This window comes from Panthera uncia, assembly GCF_023721935.1.
Source record: "Panthera uncia isolate 11264 chromosome B3 unlocalized genomic scaffold, Puncia_PCG_1.0 HiC_scaffold_1, whole genome shotgun sequence".
NCBI classification, from domain to species: Eukaryota; Metazoa; Chordata; class Mammalia; order Carnivora; family Felidae; genus Panthera; species Panthera uncia.
The window spans coordinates 39,372,628-39,398,289 of NW_026057582.1; the positions used below are offsets into that span (position 1 = coordinate 39,372,628).

At 38.2% G+C, this 25,662-nt stretch overlaps 1 long non-coding RNA gene across 1 annotated transcript in view; it reads right to left on the bottom strand.

The window, feature by feature from the left end:
* Positions 1 to 250: 250 nt before the first annotated feature.
* Positions 251 to 25,662, bottom strand: part of LOC125908751 (uncharacterized) — a 37,718-nt gene continuing 12,306 nt past the window's right edge. Inside the window, exons 2-3 of the long non-coding RNA XR_007453425.1 lie at positions 19,306 to 19,399; positions 251 to 611 (exon numbers count right to left, since the gene is read on the bottom strand). This is a non-coding gene — a long non-coding RNA (uncharacterized LOC125908751). The remainder of the gene's footprint in view (positions 612 to 19,305; positions 19,400 to 25,662) is intronic.

A 25,662-nucleotide genomic window follows, 5' to 3' on the forward strand; every position in this document is an offset into this window, starting at 1 on the left:
GCAACTTTACTAGGGCAGGTCTGATGAGAGCCCAGGACCTCTCCCCCAGAAGACCAGTGCAGGCCCCCTGCACGCACCAAGTCTACTGATCACAGAGTGCTCCAAAGCATCAGCTTCAGTTCTGGTGGAAATAGGACCAGGTTTGTTTGTTTTTTTCCTCCCCTTTGGAATCAGGCTTATAGTTTTTTGTTTGTTTTAATTTCCCTTCCTCTTTTTTTTTGGATCAGGCTTTCTTTCTTTCTTTCTTTCTTTCTTTCTTTCTTTCTTTCTTCTTTGGAATCAGGCTTATAGTTTTTTGTCTGTTTGGTCTTTTTGTTTCTTTTCCTTTGTCTTTTTTTTTGGATCAGCCCCCCCCCCCTTTTTTAAATCAGGCTTATTTTAACAAACAAAGCAAAGCACACCTAGTTAAAGGTCTAAACATTCCCCACTGCAAGCAAGGAGGAACTCTGCAGAGGACTGACCTGTGGGAAAGAGCTGGCAACACACAACAGCAGAGTACACACAGCATACACCGGAAACACTCCTTGAAGTGCCAGGCTCTGGACAGTATAAGACCCCTTCTTAATATAGCATTACTCTTCGGGACAGGAAACATAACAAACTCTCATAACCTGCAAAAGACAGAAACCTAGACAAAGTGACAAGGCAGAGGAATTCCCCCCAAAAGAAAGATCAAGAAGAAATCACAGCCAGGGACTTACTCAAAACAGATATAAGAAATATATCTGAACAAGAATTTATTTATTTTTTAAAGTTTTATTTATTTATTTGAGAGAGAAATAACAGGGGAGGGTCAGAGAGAGAGAGAGAGAGAGAGAGAGAGAGAGAGAGAATCCCAAGCAGGCTCAACACCAGCAAGCAGCACAGAGTCCAACACAGAGCTTGTACTCATAAACTGTGAAATCACGACCTAAGCTGAAACCAACAGTCAGACACTTAACCAACTGAGCCATCCAGGCACCCCATGAACAAAAATTTAGAAAAATAGTCATAAGAATACTAGCTAGACTTGAAAGAAACATAGATGACACCAGAGAAACCCTTGCTATAGAGATAAAAACCTAAAAGCTAGTCAGACCAAAATAAAAAATGCTATAGCTCAGATGCAAAACTGACTGGATGTAATCACAACTAAGATGGAAGAAGCAGAAGAACAAATAGGTGATATAAAAGGTAAAATTATGGGAAATAATGAAGCTGAAAATAAGAGGGAAAGAGGGGCACCTGGGTGGCTCAGTCAGTTAAGCTTCTGACTTTGGCTTAGGTCATGATCTCACGGTTCGTGAGTCTGAGCCCCATGTTGGGCTCTGTGCTGACAGCATGAAGCCTGGAGCCTGCTTCGAATTCTGTGTCTCCCTCTCTCTCTGCCCCACCCTTGCTCACACTCTGTCAAAAATAAATAAACATTAAAAAAAAAGAAAAGAAAATGAGGGAAAGAATGATTAGATCACAAATGTAGATTAGGGAACTCAGCCACTCCATAAAGCACAATAATACTCCTATCATAGGAGTCCCAGAAGAAGAAGAACAGGAAAAGTGGGTAGAAGGTTTATTTGAACAAATTATAGCTGAGAACTTCCCTAATCTGGGGAAGGAAACAGTCATTCAAGTCCAAGAGGCACAGAGAACTCCCCTCAAAATCAACAAAAACAGGTCAACACCAAAACATATCATACTGAAACTTGCAAACTACAAAGATAAAGAGAGAATTCTGAAAGTGAGGAGGGACAAAAGGTCCTTAACCTACAAGGGTAGACACATAAGACACAGAAACTTGGCAGGCCAGAAAGGAGTGGCATGATATAGTCAATCTGCTAAATGGGAAAAATATGCAGCCAAGAATACTTTATCCAGCAAGGCGGTCATTCAGACGAGAAGGAGAGATAAAGAGTTTCCAAGACAAGCAAAAACTAAAGGAGCTCTGCAAGAAATATAAAGGGGACCTTTTGAATGGGAAAAAGAGACCAAAAGCAACAAAGACTAGAAAGGAACAGAGACAATGTACAGGAATAGCAACTTTACATGTAACGCAATGGCATTAAATTTATATCTATCAGTAATTACTTTGAATGTAAATGGATTAAAGACTCCAATCAAAAAACACAGAGTTTCAGAATGGATAAAAAAAACAAGACCTATCGATATGTTGCTTAAAAGACATTCATTTCAGAAACAAAGACACCTCTAGATTTAAAGTGAGGGGATGGTGAACCATTTATGATGCTAATGGACATCAAAAGAAAGTTGAAGTAGCCATACTTATATTAGACAAGCTAGATTTTTTTTTTTTTAATTTTTTTTTTTTTCAACGTTTATTTTATTTTTGGGACAGAGAGAGACAGAGCATGAACGGGGGAGGGGCAGAGAGAGAGGGAGACACAGAATCGGAAACAGGCTCCAGGCTCCGAGCCATCAGCCCAGAGCCTGACGCGGGGCTCGAACTCACGGACTGTGAGATCGTGACCTGGCTGAAGTCGGACGCTTAACCGACTGCGCCACCCAGGCGCCCCGACAAGCTAGATTTTAAACCAAAGACTGTTATAAGAGATGAAGAAGGGCACTATATCATAATAAAGTGGTCTATCCAACAAGAAGATCCGACAATTATAAATATGCCCCAAATTGGGAGCAAATATATAAATAAATTAATAACAAACTTAAAGAAACTCATTGATAATAATACAATAATAGTAGGGGACTTTAACATCTCACTTATTGCAATGGGCAGATCATCTAAACAGAAGATCAACAAGGAAACAATGGCTTTTGAACCACACTGGACCAGATGGACTTAACAGATATATTCAGAGCATTTCACCCTATAGCAGCAGAATACACATTCTTTTTTGAGTGGACATGGAACATTCTCAAGTAGATCACATACTGGGTCACAAATCAGGCCTCAACCAGTACAAAAAGACTGAGATCATACCATGCATATTTTCAGACCACAATGCCATGAAACCTGAAGTCAACACAAGAAAAAATTTGGAAAGACCACAAATACGTGGAAGTTAAAGAACATCCTATTAATGAATGAATGGGTTAACCAGCAAATTAAGGAAATATAAAAATATATGCAAGCAATGAAAATGAAAACATGACAGTCCAAAACCTTTGGGATACAGCAAAGGCAGTCAAAACAGGAAAGTATATGTTAACACATGCATTCCTTAAGAGGGAAGAAAAGTCTCGGGGCGCCTGGGTGGCTTGGTCGGTTAAGCGTCTGACTTCGGCTCAGGTCATGATCTTACGGTCTGTGAGTTCGAGCCCCGCGTCGGGCTCTGTGCTGACAGCTCAGAGCCTGGAGCCTGTTTCAGATTCTGTGTCTCCCTCTCTCTCTGCCCCTCCCCCGTTCATGCTCTGTCTCTCTCTGTCTCAAAAATAAATAAACGTTAAAAAAAATTAAAAAAAAAAAAAAAGAAGGAAGAAAAGTCTCAAGTACACAACCTAACCTTACACCTAAAGGAGCTGGAAAAAGTACAACAAATAAGGCCTAAACCCATCAGGAGAAAAGAAATAATATGGATTAGAAATTAAAAAATTAGAAATAAATGATATAGAAATTAAAAAAAAAACCAGTAGAACAGATCAATGAAACTAGGAGCTGGTTCTTTGAAAGAATTAACACAATTGAGAAACACCTAGCCAGACAGATCAAAGAGAAAAGAGAAAGGACTCAATTAAATGAAATCATGAGTGAAAGAGGAGAGGTCACAACCAACACCTCAGAAATACGAACGATTATAAGAGAATATTATGAGCAATTATATGCCAACAAATTGGGCAATCTAGAAGAAATGGATAAATTCCTAGAAACATATAAACTACCAACACTGAAACAGGAAGAAATAGAAAATTTGAACAGACCCATAACCAGCAAAGAAATTGAATCAGTAATCAAAACTCTCCCAACAAACAAGAGTCCTGGGCCAGATGGCTTCCCAGGGGAATGCTACCAAACATGTGAAGAAGAGTTAATACCTATTCTTCTGAAACTGTTCCAAAAAATAAAAATGGAAGGAAAACTTCCAAACTCACTCTACAAGGCTAGCATTACCTTCATTCCAAAACCAGACAAAGACCCCACTAAAAAGAATTACAGACCAATATCCCTGATGCACATGGATATGCAAAAATTATCAACAAGATACTAGAAAATCAAATCCAACAGTACATTAAAAGAATTATTCACTATGATCAAGTGGGATTTATTCCTGGGCTGCAGGGGTGCTTCAATATCCACAAATCAACCTAATACACCACATTAATAAAAGAAAGGTTAAGGACCATATGATCATTTCAATAGATGCAGAAAAAGCATTTGACAAAACACATCATCCTTTCTTGATAAAAACCCCCAAGAAAGTAGGGATAGAAGGAACGTACCTCAAGATCATAAAGGCCATATGCAAAAGGCCCACAACTAATATCATCCTGAATGGGGAAAAACTGAGAGTCTTTCCCTGAAAGTCAGGAACGGGATAGGGATGACCACTCTCACCACTGTTACTCAACATAGTGGTGGAAGTCCTAGCCTCAGCAATCAGACAACAAAAAGAAATCAAAGGCATCTAAATAGGCAAGGAAAAAGTCAAACTTTCACTCTTCACAAGACGACATGATACTTTATGCAGAAAATCTGAAAGACTCCACCAAAAATTGCTAGAAATGATACATGAATTCAGCAAAGTTGCAGGACATAAAATCAATGTACAGAAATCTGTTGCATTTCTATACACCCATGGTGAAGCAGCAGAAAGAGGAATCAAAGAATCAATCCCATTTACAATTGCACCAAAAACATAAAATACCTAGGAACAAAGCTAACCAAAGAGGTAAAAGATCTGTACTCTGAAAACTATAGAACACATGAAAAAATATTAACACTATTCATTATCAGGGAAATACAAATGAAAACTACAAAGAGAACTACCCCATACCTGTCAGAATGGCTAAAACTATCAACTAAGGAAACAACAGATGTCCATGAGTATGTGGAGAAAGAGGAACCCTCTTCACTGTTGGTGAAAATGCAAACTGGTGCAATCACTCTGGAAAACAGTGTGGAGGTGCCTTAGAAAGCTAAAGATAGAATTACCCTACAAGCCAGCAATTGTGCCACTAGGTATTTACACAAAGGCTACAAAAATACTGATTCGAAGGGGCACATGCACCCCAATGTTTATAGCAGCATCATCAACAATAGCCAAATTATGAAAAGAGCCTAAATGGCCATCAAATGATGAATGAATAAAGAAGTGGTGTGTATATATACATATATATACACACACATATATATGTATATACATATATATACACATATGTATATATGTGTATATATATGTATATACATATGTATATATACACATATGTATATATGTGTATATATATGTATATACATATATATGTGTGTGTATATATATGTATATATATATATTGGAATATTACTCAGCTAACAAAAAGAGTAAAATCTTACCATTTGCAATGATGTGGATGGAACTAGAGTGTATTATGCTAAATGAAATAAGTCCATCAGAAAAAGACAAATACCATATGATTTCACTCATATGTGAAATTTAAGAAACAAAACAAATGAGGGGCACCTGAGTGGCTCAGTCCAGTGGGCATTCGACATCAGCTCGGGTCATATCTCGCAGTCCATGGGTTCCAGCACTGTGTCAGACTCTGTGCTGACGGCTCGGAGCCAGGAGCCTGCTTCGGATTCTGTGTCTCCCTCTCTGTCTCTGCCCCTCCCCTGTTCATGCTCTGTCTCTTTCTGTCTCAAAAATAAATAAAAACATTTAAAAAAATAAAAAATAAATTAAAAAAAATAAAAAAAAGAAACAAAAGTGAATATAGAGGAAGGGAAGGAAAAATGAAATAAGATAAAAACAGAGAGGGAGGCAAACCATTAAGAGACTCTTAATTATACAGAACAAACTGAGGGTTGCTGGAGGGGAGGTAGGTGGGGGGATGGGCTAAATGGGTGATGGGCATTAAGGAAGGAACTTGTTGGGATGTTATACATACGTGATGAATCACTAAATTCTACTTCTGAACAAAAAAAAAAAAAAAAAAGAGAGGGGGGAGAGAAATTTAGGGACATGTCCAAATTTTACATAAGGACAACCCAGAAAGATATATTAACCAATGTAATCACTTCCAATTATATAAAGAAAGCTAAATTGGTTACAATAAAAGATGTTCTGTGAAAAAATAAAATGTTTTACAAGATAAAAATAAGAAATTTAAGATACTTGAATTTTACATAAAGACAACTCAAAAAGACATATTGACCAATGTAATTGCTTCCATATTATATAAAGAAAGCTAAACTGGTTACAATAAAAGATGTTCTGTGAAAAAAAAAAGAATGCTTTACAAGATACAAAAAAAAAAGAAACAATAGAGCAAGTTTTAAAATGATTTCTGAACAAAGCTGAATACCACGAAAAGACATAGTGAAGGAAAAGACATGGTAAAGCAAGTGGTGAAGGTATTAAAAGGTACAATAAAATATAATATAGCTCATATACATCTATTTGGTGTCATACATAGTGTCACTTAGCTCAGCAATTCTTTTCTTAGGAAATTAATACCTTGGGAGCAATTAGTGTGAGGATAATATATAATGGAAAGAGATTGCAATGATCTCAGTGTCCATCTGTTCTGTTTGTTGAATAAATCATATGTAGCAGAAAATATAGTGGGATACTATGGAGCCAATAATTGGGGTGCTACATTTATTGACACAAAGAAGTGTCCACAATAACATGTTAAGTAAAAATCCAAAATGGTATCTCACTAAAGGGAACCCTCTTGTACCATTGGTGGGAATGCAAACTGGTGCAGTCCCTCTGGAAAGCAGTGTAGAGAGAGGTTCCTCAAAAAATTAGACACAGGACTACCCTACAACCCAGCAATAGCACTATTAGGAATTTATCCAAAGGACACAGGAGTGCTGATTCATAGGGGCACAGGTACTCTAATGTTTATAGCAAAGCTTTCAGCAGTAGCCAAATTATGGAAAGAGCCCAAATGTCCATCAACTGATGAATGGATAAAGAAAATGTGGTTTATATATACAATGGAATACTACTTGGTAATGAGAAAGAATGATATCATGCCATTTGCAGCAACGTGGAAAGTATTATGGAAGGTATTATGCTGAGTGAAATAAGTCAGTCAGAGAAAGACAGATATCATGTTTTCACTCATATGTGGATCTTGAGAAACCTAACAGAAGACCATGGGGGAAGAGAAGGGGAAAAAAATAGTTACAGAGAGGGAGGGAGGCAAACCATAAGAGACTCTTAAATACAGAGAACAATTTGAGGGTTGATGGGGTGGTGGGGGAGAGGGGAAAATGGGTGATGGGCATTGAGGAGGGCACTTGTTGGGATGAGCACTGGGTGTTGTACGTAAGCGATGACATGGGAATCTACCCCAAAAACCAAGAGCACAATTTACTCACTGTATGTTAGCCAATTTGACTATAAAATATATTTAAAATCAATCAATCAATAATAAAAGAATTAAAGAAATTAAAAAAAAAACAAAATGGCATCTCACTGTTCTGCCATTGGCAAAGTTTGGAAGGCACACTGCAGTGTAGCAGGGTGAGAGGAGAAGCTCACTCTCTTCTTTCTCTACATCACTGATTTTTTACGATAAGCATCCATTGCTTTTATAATCAGCATACCCATTAAACGATTCCACTCATACCTCCCATAAAACACAAAGCAATGAAAAATATTTGTGTGAGCTAGTAAGAATTTACATAAAAGGAATGCTATTGAAGCCCCCACCTTTTTCCCCTGGTATTGGATTTCAAGGTCAGCATCATTGTGGCAGTGACAAATGGGGGAAGGTTTGGTAGAGGCCATGATGTTGCAAGAACCTTGTTGGAGAAATTCATAGCCGTGAGGATTTGAGGAAAGTCTACAATGCTGTCTCCTTTTATGGTGTTGTATGTGGACGTAGCTTTTCATGCAGCATTTCCAACGAACCTCAGAGCTTCTGAGTGAATGTCAAGGGTGTGGACTCCTTTCACATTCCCTTCCTGACTCCCCGATCCCCAGAGGAAGTCCTCCTTTTAGAATGCTCAGTTGCACCCAGCTGCAGTCCTGGGAAAACTTTGAGGAAAGGAGCCTCTCCCCACCTCCTGCCTCTCCATGGGACCCTCTTCCACCTTCCAATCTCCTCTCTCACTTCTGTCACTTGAGGCTACTGGCCAGCTGCCTCTTTTTTAACTGTGGTCTCCCACCACCCAATCACTACTCTTACAACCTTCCTTCTCTCCAGGCTCCAGAAGAACATTGTCTTCTATTTCCATCTCCCCTTTGGACTGTGACAACTTCTATTATGTCAGGGCTAGTTTTAGGAGCAACTGGAATCACACCACAGTATAGATAATAAATACCCTGACAAGTATTATATCACCAGGGGCTATTCACACCTTAGAGAGTTAACCTGGAGCAATGAATCTGTAATAGTGGAATTTTAGACAGAGTTACAAACTAATAAGGAAGATAATTTTAGTGATGGGTAAGCTAGTTAGCACCAATAGAAGTACTAATAGTTTGCTGCCTCCTGTTTTCTCCTTGGTTGAGGTTCAGAACTCTTAGTTCCATTTTATAATGTAAAGAAAATTTCCTTCATCACTCTAAAGGAAACTATATTTTGCTATAGAATATGCATACGAAGCTGCTTTGAACCAGGTTTTTAATCACTGTGGTATCTCAGGCTTATTACCTCATAGTATTTCCAGGTTAAAGCAAAAAAAAAAAAAAATCAAGATAATATTCACCCTAGCTATAGTGTTTGACAGAGAGTGAGCTCTGGAGCCAAACTGCCTGGATTTAGTGGGTATGTTATATGCAACAGCTAGTTTAGCCACATACTAGCTATGTGACCTTGGGCAAGTTTACTTAACCTCTCCATGCTTCTACTTCCTCTTCTGTAAAACACAGATACTGAACATACCCACCTTATAGGGTCACTGCTAACATTAAATGAGTTGATGTGTGTAAAAATACTTGGAACAGTGTCTGGCACAAAGCACTCAATAGATGCTATTATAATTTAGCAGTTGGAGAAGTGGAAGAACAGGTCATAATCTACATTTACGTTTAGTTGGATGCTCACATCAGCAAAAAATGTGTCAAATATATTGTTGAAAATAGTCAGGAAATATTAAAAGAACAGTAATAAAATGAGAGCTTGCATTTCCAGGCATTACAATATACAAGTGCAATCAATCAATGCAATCAAGAAAAACAAAGTGAGACTATTCCAACAGTAAACACAACAATGAACAGAATAGAAACCTTTGAAAGCAATATCAAAACACATAAAAGTTTGGTACTTCACAAAAATGGCATTTAAAATTTGAATTTGAAGAAAAGATAAGCCCCCCAATAAATAGTGGTGAGACAAATGGTGAACAATTAACAAAAGGTGTCATATCTGTATCTATCTATCTATCTATATGTATTTTTTAAGAGGGAGAGAGAGCACAAGCAGGGGAAAGGGGCAGAGAGAGAGAGAATCCAAAAGAGGTTCCACACTCTGCACAGAGCCCGACATGGGGCTTGATCGCACAACCCTGGGATTATGACCTGAGCCAAAATCAAGAGTCAGACGCTCAATTGACTAAGCCACCCAGGTGCGCCATATTTTTTATAATTTACACCAAAATTCAGGCGGATTAAAAAAATTAAATATAAAAACAAAGTGAAAATATAAAAAGATGAAAAATAAATATAGATGATAAACTATTAACTGGCCATCAAGGTGAGAAGGGACTTCATGAACTTGAAATTAAAAGGAAGAAGCTACTAAGAAACATCTTGATTTGAATATAAAAAATGTGAAAGCTCACTTACAGTAAGGAAATACAGTGCCTACTGAAACATAAAAATGAATAAAGGACATGGGAAGTCAATTCTCAAAAGTAGAATTGTAATGGCTAATATATAAAAAAAAAATTAATTGAACTAACATTTAAAGGAAACAAAGTTTCAAAATGAGATACTATATTTCTCTTAAAAATTTTATAAAAAATTACTGACTTAAAAATATTGTTTTTAATGCTTATTTATTTTTGAGACAGAGAGAGAGAGAGAGAGAGAGAGACAGAGCATGAGTGGGGGAGGGGCAGACAGAAAGACACACACAGAAACCGAAGCAGGCTCCAGCCTCTGAGCTGTCAGCACAGAGCCTGACGTGGGGCTCAAACCCACGAACTGTGAGATCATGACCTGGGACGAAGTCAGACGCTTAATGGACTGAGTCACCCAGGTGCCCCCCAAATTATCAACTTTTAATAAATTATAATTCTTATTATCTGTGAAGATTTGGGAATAAATATTTTACTGTTTATAGGAGTGTATTTTGCTACAACTTTTTTCTGGAGCATTTTATTTTATTTTATTTTACTTATTTTATTTTTTAAAGTTTATTTATTTATTTATTTATTTATTTATTTATTTATTTTGCGAGAGAGAAAGAGAGAGAGAGAGAGCATGAGTGGGAAGGGGCAGAGAGAGGGAGAGAGAGAATCCAAAGCAGGATTCACACTGTCAGTGCAGAGCCCAACACACAGCTCGATCTCATGAAACGTGAGATTTCAACCTGAGCCGAAATCAAGAGTTAGATGCTTAACCAACTGACCCACCAAGACCCCACTTTGGAGCATTTTAGTGATAAGGTCTTAAAAATGCTCATACTCTTTGAGCAGTAATTCTACTTCCTAAAACTTATCTGAGGGAAATAATCAGGGATGTGACCAAAGGGTTATCCTCAAAGATATTCATTGAACATTTCTCATCAGAGAGAAAAATAGAATAAAACCAGAGATTGGGTATATAGACTGTAGTTTTTCTATATGAAGGAATTATATGCAGTCATTAAAAATAATTTCAAAGGAAACTATATAATGATACAGAAAACTTCTCACAGTATATTAAGTGAAAATACTAGCTTATAAAACAAAGTGACACCAATGTTTTTAATATGAGTTCTTAAAAGGCTGGAAGGATTACTTTAAAGTCTTAATAGTTGTTTATTTGCAGGTGATAAAATTGAGGATTCTTTTATTTATCTTCACACTTTTTCTTTATTTTCTGTATATTTCTATACCAAGAGTGTGCATATTATATATAATCATGAAATGTTAATTGAGGTAATTGTATGCCCAAGTGCAATTGTAAGAAATAACACAAGAAGATAAACTGTATAAAGATACCCTTTATACAGTTTCCCCCAAAGGTAACATTTTGTAAAAAATAATATCACAACCAGAATATTGACACTGATGCAATCCACTGATCTTGTACAGATTTCTTATTTCATTGTACTTGTGTGTATGAGTGTGTGTGTTCGGAGGGGGTTCTACACAATTTTATCACATCTGTAGTGTGATAGTCAAGATACAGAACAGTTCCTTTATAGTAAGAAGCATCCCTCCTGTTCTCTTTTATGCCCACACCTACCTCCCTCTCCTCCCACCCTCCCTCTTGATCCCTAATCCTGAAAACCACTGATCTGTTCTCTACTTCTAAAATTTCATATTAAATAGGGCAAATAAATGTTTCAACTTGTCAAATAATTTAAAATATGGAAAGTTAAATAAATGGAATGTTAAATGTTCAAAATGTTAAAGTATATTAAATATTGAAATATTAGATGTTAACATTTAAATGTTAAGTAAATAGAATAATACAGTATGTAACCTTTTAGGACTGGCTTTTTTTCACTGAGCATAATTCCCTGGAGTGTAATCCAAATTGTTGCATGTACTAGTGTCTCACTCTTGTTCTCTTTTTATTTTCCTGCTGAGTAGTATTTATGGTATGGCTGTGTCACCATTTAACTATTCGTCCGTCGAAGGAACTTTGGGGCTATTATGAAAAACATTTGAAATGAACATTTGTCAACTATGAACATTTGTGTACAGGTTTTCATTTGGACATAAGTTTTCATTTCTCTGGGATAAATATCCAAGGGTGCAATTGCTACATCATCTGGTTTTTGTGTGTTTAGTTTTCTGAGAGACTACCAAACTGTTTTCCAGAATGGCTGTACCATTTCACATTCTCATCATCAATGTAAGAGTGATTTCATTTCTCCACATTCCTTGCCAGCATTTAGTTTTGTCACTAATTTTCACTTTCACAATTCCAATAGGTATGTAGTCATATCTCATTGTGGTTTTAATTTGAATTTTCCTGGGAGCTCCTGATGGTGAACACCTTTTCATGTACTTAGTTATCATCTTCAGTGAAATATCTGTTCAAGACTTTGGCCATCTTCTTGGATTATTTAGGGTGCTTTTTTTTAGTGTTGAGTTTTCATTTTTTTTATATATTCTAGATACCACTCCTTTGTTGGATATGTGGTTTACAAATATTGTCTCTCCGTCTGTAGCTTGTTTATCTTATTCACACTGTCTTTCACAGAGCAAACGTTTCCTTTCCCTTCCCTTTCCTTCCCTTCCCTTCCCTTCCCTTCTCTCTCTCTCTCTCTCTCTCTCTCTCTGCTGCCCCTCCCTTCCTTCCTTTTTTCCTATGATTGTCCAATTGATTTAAAAGCCTATCTAAAGAGCATTTGAGAAATTAGGTATTTTTGACAATGCTAAGATTGTTGAGTTATATACAAAAGCAGTTAGTGTCCAAAGAGCCACATATAATTTTGGGGGTTACCTGTTCCACAAGACAGAAATTATTTGCATCTCTATTAGACAAGAATCTAGAAGTTCATCTCTACTCCTACAGAGTTGCACATCACCCAGACAATAGTTAAGTCAAGCTCAGCACTACAATGCAAGAGGATAGAGTAATCTCTTTTGCTTCTTCTCAAGTTTCGTAGTGTGCCAGGAACACAAAATTAAACTAGAGCCTGTGAAAACTAGAACCATTTAAAACTCAGGTTTGAGTTTTAAATGATAGATTTCAAATGCACAAGTAATCGATACAAACTTCTGGTTCTTGGTAGCATGCTTGGTTTGAGGCAGACCATCCATGCAATCAATTGATTGGTCAAATTGTTAGGTATTTTGCTTTCCAAGTCAGTTGGAAGAAGTCTTAATAGACTTAACTTACATCTTCTTGGGCAGCAGTTCATAACCAAGGCAGTGATTCAGGTGGCCTCACTGGTCATGGCAAAATGTAGAGACAACTCTTTACTCCTCATTACTCTCCCATTCTAGGTTCCATTTAAAAGTGTTGGAATCCTGCCTCCAGGCTAAGAGTCCCTGAAATGCTTTCCCCTTCATCTCAAAGAGCTTCTATGAGTCACAAGCCCTCTGGGGACTGGCCAGTTAATAAACATGCCCGTGTTCATGACTCTTCATGACAGTGATGGACACCCTAATTACAGATCCAGAAGCTGCAACCTCAGCGTCTCTGTTGGCAGAAGGTCCTGGCCTGAACTAAAAGGGGACTCCTCCCAGTGCACCAGCCTCTAGGACCTGCAGAGAACTCTCATTTCCACACAACATACACAAAGGAAGGAATGTAAAACACAAATGTACCACTATCTAATGCAAAATTATGAAGTGATCATCTGCAAACACCATCCAATCAAGAAAGAACACTTCCAGGCCTGAAGCCACAGTGTGCCTCTTTCTAAGCACAACTACTTCTCCCCTTCCCTTCCCAGAGGCAGCTACTATCTTGACATCTGAGTTAATCATCTCCTTACCTTACTTTATAGTTTTACCAATTTTCTATGCATCCTTAAATAGCACAGTTTAATTTTGTCTGCTTTTAAACTTATGAATGGAGTCATACCATGTATCTTGCCTCTTTTATTCATTGTTATGCTTATGAGCTTTGTTTGTCTGATTGAGTCTAAAAGTAGTTTGTATACAGTCACTATCTAAAAGTAGATACTATTATATACTATTATATAGTATCATGTGATTACACCATATATTTACCCATTTTTAAGAATCTATTCTGCTGTTAATGAACACTTAAATTGTTTTCAGTTTTTGGTGAATAGAAATAGTGCTACCATAAATATTCTTGTATGTATCTACTGGTGCATGTGTGCCAATCATCTTGCCACGGTAAACACCTAGGAGAGGAATTTCTGGGTCACGGTTGGGCACATCATTTCTCCATGTGAACAGGTATGTTTTTAAAGTTCGGGTGGAAAGACCTACGTGGCTGGTGATTTCTTAGAGTGTGCCTTTTATCTTTGGTCCTGTGGATCCACACACACCAAAAGTAGCTAAAGCCCACGTTGAGTCTAATTCTGCCGGAAGACAATAGGTATCAAAGTCATCTTCACCGAGAAGGTGGCTGTGTTGCCATAATATCACTGAAACATTGCCAAAGAAAGGATATTATTTTGACCACAAGACGATTTTGTAAGGCATAAAAATATTTGTTGCATTGAATGACATCAGCAGAAAACAAGAACAAAATATTTATTGACAATTCTGTCACTCAATAAATCACATTGTTTTTCTGTGTTTCCTTCCAAACCTGGCTCAATTTACTAATTCAACTGTAGTCACTACATAGATATACTTGTTTTTTGCTCTATTCCCTAATAAAGATATCATGATCATTTTTTTTTCCTACTGTGCCACATAAGTTCCTAAAAATTATTTTACTTTATTTACTGTGTCATTTTCTGCTAATAGTGGCAGGTCTAGGGGAGATAGCTGGGGAAGATTTTAGTGCCCCCCAATCCCATTAAATATTCCCCACAAGCAACCCCAAATAAATATTCAGTCTAAGGGAAAAGAGCAAGCTCTCTGTCTAAATGCAGCTTCAAGCCCCCTGGCCACCCTCCAACAAAATTATATATCCTAAACCCTTACATGTGGAAATTCTGGCATTCTACTGAGTGCCAAGGGCATGCCATAACTGACTTAAATGTTCCCCATGGGGAACAATTTCCTTTCAAGGTGGCGATCTTCAAATTGTTTCTAATGCCTTGAAATTTTAAATTGTGTCCATTCACACAGCCATTTTCCTTCCTTTAGATTATTTTCTTAGCATAAATTTTTAGAAGAAGGTTAATGAGTCAGAGATGAAGATTTTTTTTCTGGATCTTGATATATATAATACCAAAGCACTTTACAAAAGTGGTGTTTCAGTTCATATTTGCACCAAGGATGTATAAATGTATACAGTATATTAATCAGCATTCTTAGCTGTAAACTAAGGAATTTATTGATTCAGAGGGTAAGTCTGGAGGCTCCACAGTCATGAAGGAGTGGAGTTTACCCACACCACACTGTAGGGCTGTTCCTGAGAAGATTGTGTTGTTATCAGGAGACACCACGCCAGTTTACCTGCTGAGTCTGGACAGCGGCGAGATACCAGAGCCCTCAAATCTGGACACCTCTGCTATCATCTCTCAGGAAATGAATTCTGCGCATCATGTACTTCCTCCTACTTCCCTCTTCTATATCAAGCTCTTAATTGGATGTATTTGTAGGTTACATGTCTATAGCCTTGCTGAAAAGGAACTTGGGAAAATGAGTTCTGTATTATAAGAGACGGGACTTATAATTTGACAACTTTCCCAAATATAAGTTTGTTTTAAAAAAATACAGGTGGCCACAAACATGAGACATGTCTGCCTCCTTTTCCATAGCAGTGAGGATTCAACAGATAATTGAACTGCTTTTGCTAATTAGTTATAAAATGGTATTTTTTGCAGCAGGGGAGGGGGGTACCTGGATGGCTCAGTTGGTTGAGCATATGACTCTTGTTTTTGGCTAAGGTCATGATCTCATGGTTCGTGGGTTCCAGCCCCACTTCAGGCTCCATGCTGACAGTGAGGAGCCTGGCTGGGATTCTCTCCTCCCTCTCTCTCTCTGCCCCTTCCACTCTATTTCTCAAAATAAAGAAATAAACTTAAAAAATAGTTCTTTTTTCATTTATCTGATTATTATTAAAATTTCCTTTCAAGTTTCTACGTACCAATTTTATATCCACTCACAGAAACTATAAGTCCATCTTCTTCATCTATTAGAAATATTAGAAATATTTCTATCAGAAATATCTGTGAATATATTAATATTTATTTATATTTACCATAGCTGTGTAGGAACTATGATATATCATAGAGATTAAACTTAGTTGTCAACATTTTCATCTTTCAGCATCTAAATGTCAAAATCATTTCTATACCAGGTGAAGGTCAGGTAGGCCCAGTTTGTCTGGTCTTTATGCCCTTTCATTGCCATGATATCATTTATTCTAAGAAACAGCTGGCTGGTCTCTTGACATATGCCCAGAGAATTCCCAGTAACCCAAAAAAGGGAAGACGAAAAAGAAGAAAACAAATATTTATTTTGTGCCTTTCCACATGTCATGACTCCAGTTATTTGTAAAGTATGAGAATATTCTGCCTATAAGTGGCTGAGATAGATACTCAGATAGATACTGAAATAGACTGAACAAAAGAGACAGACATGACCTTGACATTTTTCTCCATCTTCATCATGCTTGATGAAACAGGCAAGGGAAATATTTATTATGTCTAATCTTTCATCCAGAGGATCGTTAGTTTACAAACACTGACCTCAAACTGAACCCAAGCCTTAACTCTACACTCCAGAAATGCCCATTTTACATATGGGGGAGAAACAGCTAAGGTATTTTATTAAGGTTATAAATACTTTACCAAAAGAGTCGTAAGTTGGATATTTCTCATTTTTTGTCCCTTATTGTTACTATCTCATACTCCCTCTATACAGAACTGTACAACTGCCAAGTCACATTTTCAAGAGCCATGACATTAGGCAGCATTCTTTGGTGCACTAGGCCATGCCCTTTTCTCCTCCACCAACAAAAGTACAAAAAGTGTAGGTTACCTCATAGGCCACTGGGCAAATGCCTAAATCCTTCTGGATCAATCTGCCCATGCTTTCTGATGTGTACGGATTTGCCCTTGCTAATGCTGCCTGTGATTATAAATATCTGTGGAAGCACTTTGATGGATGAATGGCACTTTCCACTACTTGGTGAATTGTGTGCTCTCATGGATAATAAAAATAAATACAACCAACATGATTGCATTTCAGAGAAGGGGTGTAGAGCAAGGAACAACCAATCAAAAGTATGTAAAGCACCAAATTATGCCCCTGAGGAGTCATCTTGCATATCCTTGGTTCTGTTTCCATGGTAGTAAGGATTGCTTGGGATATTCAAAGGCAATTTAAATGCATTTAGGCCACAGCTTACAAGGGGATAATATTAGGAAAATCAGAAGTGAGTAAACATTAACAGCTAGGAAGAGAAGCAGTATTAAGAACAATGTTCCATCTTGCTTGCTTTTTTATTTAGTGAAAAATAAAAAATTTTTGACATCTGGAAATTATCTCTGCTTCTAACTTGGGTTTAGGATGACTCATTTCAAGAAAGTGCCACAATTTCCATATGCTAGCACAGAGACATTTGAGGCTGCTTGTTTTTTTAAATTTAACTTTTAGGTTCAAAGGTATGAATTTGCATTATTCTCCCTGGGCCAGCCTCAGGAGGGTGCAGCCCAGGTACAGAAGGATCCCCCCATCTGAAAATACAACTCCACCTTGACATGTCAGCACTGCAGATTCATTTCTTTACGCTCTGTTGACTTTGCAGCCTTTCAGAGTCTCCAAGGGGAATTCAAAGGCCCCTTGGAAAAGGAAGCTTAGACGGGCAACCTTAAACGTCACCAACTGTGATCTGCTAACACCCTGGTAGGAACTTGAAAAGGAGGCTCAAGTTGAACATAGAAAAAGGAAGAAGAGACAGAAAGAAGGAAGTTCAGGTAGGAAAGACAAGACACCTATTTCTTAATTTTCCCCTAGGGCATGGTTTGTTTGCATTAATGGGACAGAAGCCTCGTGTTTCTCTATTTATTTTATACTTTTGGTTAATAAATATTTGCATAGCACTTGCTAGATCTTAGACACCATTCTATGCACTTTGTTATTTTTTAATGTTTACTTGTTTGTTTATTTATTTATTTTGAGGGAGAGAGAGAGTGCATGCACACGCACAGGACAGGGGCAGAGAGGAAATCCCAAGCAGGCTCCACACTGAGTGTGGATCCATTCCACAACTATAGGAGATCATGACCTGAGCTGAAATCAAGGTCATCCAGGACCTACAGAGCCATCCAGGCGTGCCTATGCACTTTATAAATAATAATTCATTTATTCCTCATGAGCACCTTAAAAAGTAGGCACTTTTGACTATTTCCATTGGATAGATGATGAAACAGGCACAAAGCTGAGGTAAGGGTCCCAAGGGTCTCCCAAGAGCCAGTAAGTGGAGAGTTGAGATTCTGGGTCCTGGTCCACATAGGGCTCCAGAGTCCCCACTCTTTTTTTTTTTTAATTTACATCCAAATTAGTTAGCATATCATGTAACAATGATTTCAGGAGTAGATTCCTTAATTCCCCTTACCCATTTAGCCCATCCCCCTCCCACAACCCCTCTGATAACCCTCAGTTTGTTCTCCATATTTATGAGTCTCTTCTGTTTTGTCCCCCTCCCTGTTTTTATATTATTTTTGCTTCCCTTATGTTCATCTGTTTTGTTTCTTAAAGTCCTCTTATGAGTGAAGTCATATATATGATTTTTGTCTTTTTCTAATTTCACTTAGCAGAATACCCTCCAGTTCCACCCATGTAGTTGCAAATGGCAAGATTTCATTCTTTTTGATTGCCAAGTAATACTCCATTGTATATATATACCACATCTTCTTTATCCATTCATCCATCAATGGACATTTGTCCAGAGTCCCCACTCTTAACCACTCCACAATACATATACGTACCATAAAGGTTTTCAACTGTCTTTGAAAGCTTTGTTATTAGGGGATGTGAATCAGGAGAGAGGTCAGTTTAACGTAACAGCTAGCCCCCAGAATTCAGTGTTCAAGTGGAGAATGTATAATGCTTACTGAGGACTCAGGACAGAAGAGTCTTGAAATTTGATTCCTCAGCCTGCTTTGTGTAACATTTAGAAAGCTACAGCAACTCCTGCCTCTATATTCATCTTTGAATGGAGATTTTGATGTTGATCAGATAAGAATTCTAATTTTCATATAAAAGAGAGGTTGAACTCCCCCATGGGGCAATTGGGCATTAGTTTGATAGCCTGTGAAGGTAACCACTTTTTGTTCATTTGAAAGCAGAGAATAATGGGATGGGAGAAAAAAAGTAGGGGATTCAAATTATTTTGTGGAATTTGAAACTTCTCTTAGCATCATGGGAATTTTCTTGGTCTGTACTGTGAAGGTAGTATGACCCTCCCCTCTCTAAGAGGGATGTGAGTTACTCACTATTTCCAATGGTACAATTGCTTCATTATGTCCACACCCACAGTTTTCTGTTTACAGTCAAAGAAAAGGCCCATTGTTGATTCCAAATCACCACCTGAAAACAAGCATATCATAATTCACCTAAAAATCTTAGACTGTTCTGGGGAACAGTATATTTTACGACACTGGAAAGGAATTTTTGATCACCCTTTATTTAAGAAAATGGTATTAAATCTTTCTAGGTATTAAAAAGACGGAGATATTTAAATGTCTTAAATCTTTGAAGGATTTCCAAATAATCCTTCATAACCCTCAAGACTTGTGTTTTACTTTTTAAAATGTTATGTGTCTTTGTATATTAGTAGTTTCTCCGTAGAAAGCTGGGTTTCTGGCCTTTGAGAGCTACAGAGGACTGAAGTGGTTGTAAGCCATTGTTCAGAGACCATTGCATTCCAACGTCTCAATGGAGAGTGATTTTGGTCCTCCAAGGGACATTTCTTTGGCTGTAAACAGAAAACTGGTGCTGGGATGTTTTTATAGGCATTTTGTGGGTTGAGGGTAGCATGCTACTAAATATCCTACAATGTGCCAGAGAGTTCCCTACAACAAAGAATTATCTAGATGAGAGTGTTCATAGTGCTGAGATTGAGAAACCCTGCAATGGAGATTTTTCAAACCTTATTTGTAGGGCTTTTTATATAGATCCTTCATTTTATATTACTTGCTTTATAAGCCCCTGTATATGTAGCTAGTCAATCCATCTTGGAACTTACCAGCTTGCGATGGTGGCCAGGACCATCAGGGACTCAATATTCACAGAAGATCAGAGAAGTTCTATTTCAGGGCTTAAGCTTCCAAACCCACGAAAAACAATTTTGTGAGCTTACCCAAGAGCCTAACTTTCGTTTATAGCTTAGAAAAAAAATATTTGCAAAGTTGTAGTCTTGGAATGAATTTTTTTTTAATTTTTAATTTTTAATGTTTATTTATTTTTGAGAGACAGAGAGAGAGAAAGAGAGAGAGAGAGAGAGAGAGAGAGAGAGAGAAAGTGAGAGTGGGGGAGGGGCAGAGAGAGAAGAAGACACAGAATCCGAAACAGGCTCCAGGCTCTGAGCTGTCAGCACAGAGCCCAACGCGGGGCTCAAACCCACGAACCGTGAGATTATGATCAGAGCCAAAGTTGGACCCTTAACCAACTGAGCCACCCAGGTGCCCCTAGTCTTGGAATGAACTTTTGTACCTGTTTGAAAACCGGGTAGTGCCTTGATCGCATTTCTCAGCTCACATTTGCATTGTTTGCATTGTTCAACTTCATGCTCTTTAGCTCCTGGGAATACTACAGAATAAGTTACTGATACTAGGATGTTCTGTTGGCAGAGTACAAAGTATCATGGAGCGGTGGTACGATAATGGACTTTGGATCCAAGTGTCATCACTTATGTGGTCATCCTGGCTCTAATCCTCAGTATATTCATCTGAAGATAACCAACTTTTACAGCTTTGTTTGAATGACATGAAGTGGTTTATCCAAATCATGTATTCCAGTGTCTGGCACATAGTAGATATTCAGTTAATGCTAACTCTCTTCTCCCCACCTATTTTTCTTTTTTAAAAATTTTTATTTACTTATTTTGAGAGAGAGTGAGCAGAGGAGGGGCCGAGAGCGAGGGAGAGAGAGAGAGAAAGAGAATCCCAAGCAGGTTCCACATTGTCAGCATGAAGTCCGACATGGGGCTCGATCTCATGAACTGTGAGATCATGACCTGAGCCAAAATCAAGAGTTGGACGCTTAACTGACTGAGCCACTCAGGACCCCCAACCCTCATTTATTTTTCTTAGGGAGAGCTCTTCCCTTCCTTTCCTAGCTCATCAAAATTAAATGACCAGCCATTTCAAATGGACCTTTGTGTCCCCTCTGGGTAGACACAGCCCTCAGGGGGTGACTACAGGGCTTGTAAGCAGACAGTATCTTTATGCAACACAGACTCAAACCAGCATGCCCCACTTGGCTAATGGAGTGTGAGTTGAATTTCAGGCCTCACCTGCCCCTCAGCCAGCTCCCTGTGCAGGGAACAACTTAAAGTACATACATTCTCCTTTTTAGAACTGCCCTCCCTACAAAGAGCACAGATTTTCCTTTGCCCCTGATTCAGTAAGCACAGCTGGGTCAAGGCCCAAGGGTGGGCTTCTGGGGGCAAGCTTGTCTCACTCTGTGTTTGATAGGTATGAGGCAGGTGCCTGCTCAGCAAATCTTGCCTAACTTCCAGAATCTAGAAATCTAAATTTGAGGGGAAGGACTAGGAAGCCTGATTTTGGCTGGTCGGGCCACATGACATTCTCTATCTGACTCCTAACTCTATTGTTCCATAGAAGAAAGGAGTAAGATGAGCATTTTAGAAACTCCAACAACATATTATTAATTCATGAATCCATTTTAACATTTATTACACAGATGTTTTTCAGCATGTTCCTGTGGCAGGTGCAATGCTGGAACTTGGGGGTAAAACTCTGAATAAGACACAGTCTCTGCTCTAAAAGTACCCATAGCCCAGTGGGGAAGAGAAATGAGTCACCACAATGTGGGGTAACTAGTTCTTTACTAGATGTACATATGGGGAGTTTGGAAACATGGGACAAGATCAAGAACTTAACTCAGCCTGAGAGGAGCAGAGAAATCCAGGCTTTTCTCAGGAGAAGTGACATCTGAACTGAGTCTTGCAGGCAGAAAAGGAATTTTTAAAGCACATGTGAAGGAGAAGGGCATTCAGGGTGATGTTCAAGTGTCTGACTTGGATAACGAGGTGAATAATGGTGGCCATACTTAGGAAAGAAAAGAGAGAGGGAGAAGAGTTTTAGACATGCTGCTTGGAAATGATGGCCTGTGTGTCACCTGGAGTTGTCTCGTAACTGGGTGGATATAGGAGTTTGGAAGGAAAAGAATGTCTTTATTGAAAACCTAATGTGTGCCAGATACTGTGTTAAGTGATTTGCATGCTTCACTTCATTCAGTTTTTGTCAGACTCTGGGAGTTAGTTACACCTTATTGTCTCGACCTTACAGGTAAGGAGAGCAAGGCCTTGAGTTGGAATGGCAGAGCTGGAACTTGAATCCAGGTTGTCTCTGCCAAAGCCCGTGTTCTTTTCAGGGTCTCTGGGAGAGATGGTGGAGGTTGGGATTGGAGAGTTTGGGTTGGGAATCTTTAACCCAGAAATGATAGCTCATTCTGCACTGGCATATGTTTTATTAAGACTGCATCCAGGTGTTCTTGTCACAGTAATTTATGGCATAGGTATTCCTTTTTTTTCCTTTTTCTTTCTTTCTTTCTTTTTTTTTTGCTTTGTAAGTGCTACTCAAGTAGTAATATATATTTTTTTAATGTTTATTTATTTCTGAGAGAGAGAGAGTGTGTGTGTGTGTGAGCTGACAGAGGCAGAGAGAGAGGGAGACAGAGAATCCCAAGCAGGCTCACTGCTGTCAGCACAGAATTAAATGCGGGGCTCGAACTTATGAACTGTGAGATCATGACCTGACCCGAAATCAAGACTTGGATGCTTAACCGACTGAGCCACCCAGGTGCCCCTCAAGTAGTAATATCTTTTAATTACCGTTTATTTTTTCTTGCCTTATAAGTCAAAATTTGGGCTGGATTTCAGTCAGTTTTAATGCTATTACTATGACAGGTATAACAGCTTGCTGGCTGACTTCCAACCAACCACAATTTAATCTTCTCTGAAAGGAACCTACATTTTCACAGCGGGAGTACTGATCATTATAGTTGAGTAAACTAACTCAGCTTAAATTTTGTCTGAAGAAGATAAAAAGTTTATCCCCTGAGCTAGAATTAGCATACACATTAGAAGAACTGCAGCTGGTGATGTCACAAAGAAAGCATTTCCTCGAGTTTATTTTGGGGGTTGCCAAAGTAAGAAATTTACCCATTTATTCTGATGAGAATTTATTTTCTGCCTCTCCCTCTCCATCTCCCCTCTATCTTTCTGTCTCTCTGGCTTTTTCTTTCTTTGTTGTTCATGTATTTGAATTCATTTTTGAAACGTATAATTCTCAAAACTAGAAAAAGTTAAGACTTTTTTGGAGGAACTTTTTATCTAACCATTTTAATAGGCATGGAAGAATATCCTAGTTTCCATTCATTTTTTCATCGAAATTCAGAAAAAAATATCAAAAATCCTATTTAAGTCATTTTGTGCACAATTATTGAGTAATGAACACAGATCATCCAGTAGAGGGCAGTGCTGACCTATTCATGGATGCCTTCAATAGAAGATGCAAAATTTACTACATAATAAAAGCCTTAAAATGTTTTATAATTTTTTTATGTTTTATTTTTGAGAGCGAGAGAGAGAAAGCGCAAGCAGGGGAAGAGGAAGAGAGAGAGGGAGACACAGAAGCCAAAGCAGGCTCCAGGTTCTGAGCTGTCAGCACAGAGCCTGACATGGGACTCGAACCATAAGATCATGACCTGAGCTGAAGTCTGACACTCAACCAACTAAGCCACCCAGGTGCCCCAAGCCTTAAAATGTTTTATTTGACGTATAGTTAACACACAACATTGTATTAGTTTCAGGTGTCCAACACAGTGATTGGACAAATCTATCCCTTATGCTGTGCTCACAAGTGTAGCTATCACCTGTCACGTAGACTGCTATTACAGTATCATTGACTAACCTGTGCCTTTTATCCCTGTGACTTATTCACTCCATAACTGGAAGCCTGAATCTCCCACTCTCCTTCATCCATTTTGCCCATCCCCTCCCCCTCCTCTGGCAACCATCAGTTTGTTCTGTGTTTATGGGTTTGTTTCTGCTTTTTGTTTATTCATTTCTTTATTGTGCTTTTTAATTTTTTAAAAGGAAGCCTCTGACAGACAATAGGTAGTTTTACCTAAGATGCTTTGAATTCAGCAAAAGTGCCTTTGGTACAAACGAGAAGCATGGTCATCAGTTTTGCTGTCTAAACATCCAAGTTTCTGTGCTTCCTCAGCCTGAGTACGGATGATGAGTTACCTTTCTGAGGGCAGAGCCAAGACCAAGGTAGTATAGGCACCATGCCCCACTCTCCCAGGCCCAGTACCCATCACTGTTCCTTTATGGACTCTAGTTTGGAGTTTGTGCTGGGGATGGTTCAGAGTATCAGTGGTGTCTGCTGTCCCTAACTGGTCCTCAGGCTGGTCTGTGGCTCCTATGGAGAGAAGGGTTTGAGGTTGGTAGGACCTGGTGGGGTTACACAAGCCTTTGTAAGTAAGATCACATGCTATTTTTTTTTCTGTCTCATTTAGCATATTGCCTGCAAGTTCCATTCATGTTGTCACAAGTGGTAAGATTTTATTCTTCTTATGGCCAAATAATATTCCATTCTATGTGTATATCACATTTTCTTGATCATTTATCCATCAATAGACACTTAGGTTTCTTCAAAGTCTAGGCTATTATAAATCATGCTGAAATGAACATGGGAATGCATATATCTTTACAAGTTAGTGTTTTTGCTTCCTTTGTATAAATACTCAGAAGTGGAATTGCTGGCTCATATGGTAGTTCCATTATTAATTTTTTGAGGAACCTCCATGCTGTTTTCCATATTGGCTACACTGACTTACATACAACCAACAATGCACAAGGGTTTCCTTTTCTCCACATCCTTGTCAACATTTATTATTTTTTGCCTTTTTGACAATAGCCATTCTAATAGGTGTAAGGTGATACCTCATTGTGGTTTGATTGGTATTTCCCTGATGATTAGTGATGTTGAGCATCTCTTCACCCGTATGTTGAAAGATGTTGAGCATCTTTTCACCTTTCATCTGTACCTGTTGGACACCTGTGTGTCTTCTCTGGAATTATCTATTCAGATCCTCTGCCTATTTTTAGTTGGATATTTGTTTTGTTTTGTTTTGTTGTGGTTGAGTTATAGGAGTTCTTTATATATTTTGGATATTGTCTCCTTTTCAGGTAACATGATTTGCAAACGTTTTCTCCCATTTGGTATGTTACCTTTCATTTGTTCATGGTTTACTTTGCTGTGCAAAAGAATTTTAGTTTGATGTAGTCTCATTTGTTTATTTCTGCTTTTGTTGCCTTTGCTTCTGGTGTCAGATCCAAAAACCCATTGCCAAGGCCTATGTCAAGGAGCTTACTGCCTGTTTTCTTCTTGGAATTTTATGGTTTCAGGTCTTACATTCAAGTCTTCATCTATTTTGAGTTAATTTTTGTGTATGGAGTGAGATAGTGGTTAGTTTTGTTCTTTTGCATGTAGCTGTCCAATTTTCCTGACATTAATTGAAGAGATTGTTCTTTCCCTTTTGCATATTCTTGGCTCTTTTGTCATAAATTAATTGATTATATATGTGTGAGTTTTTTT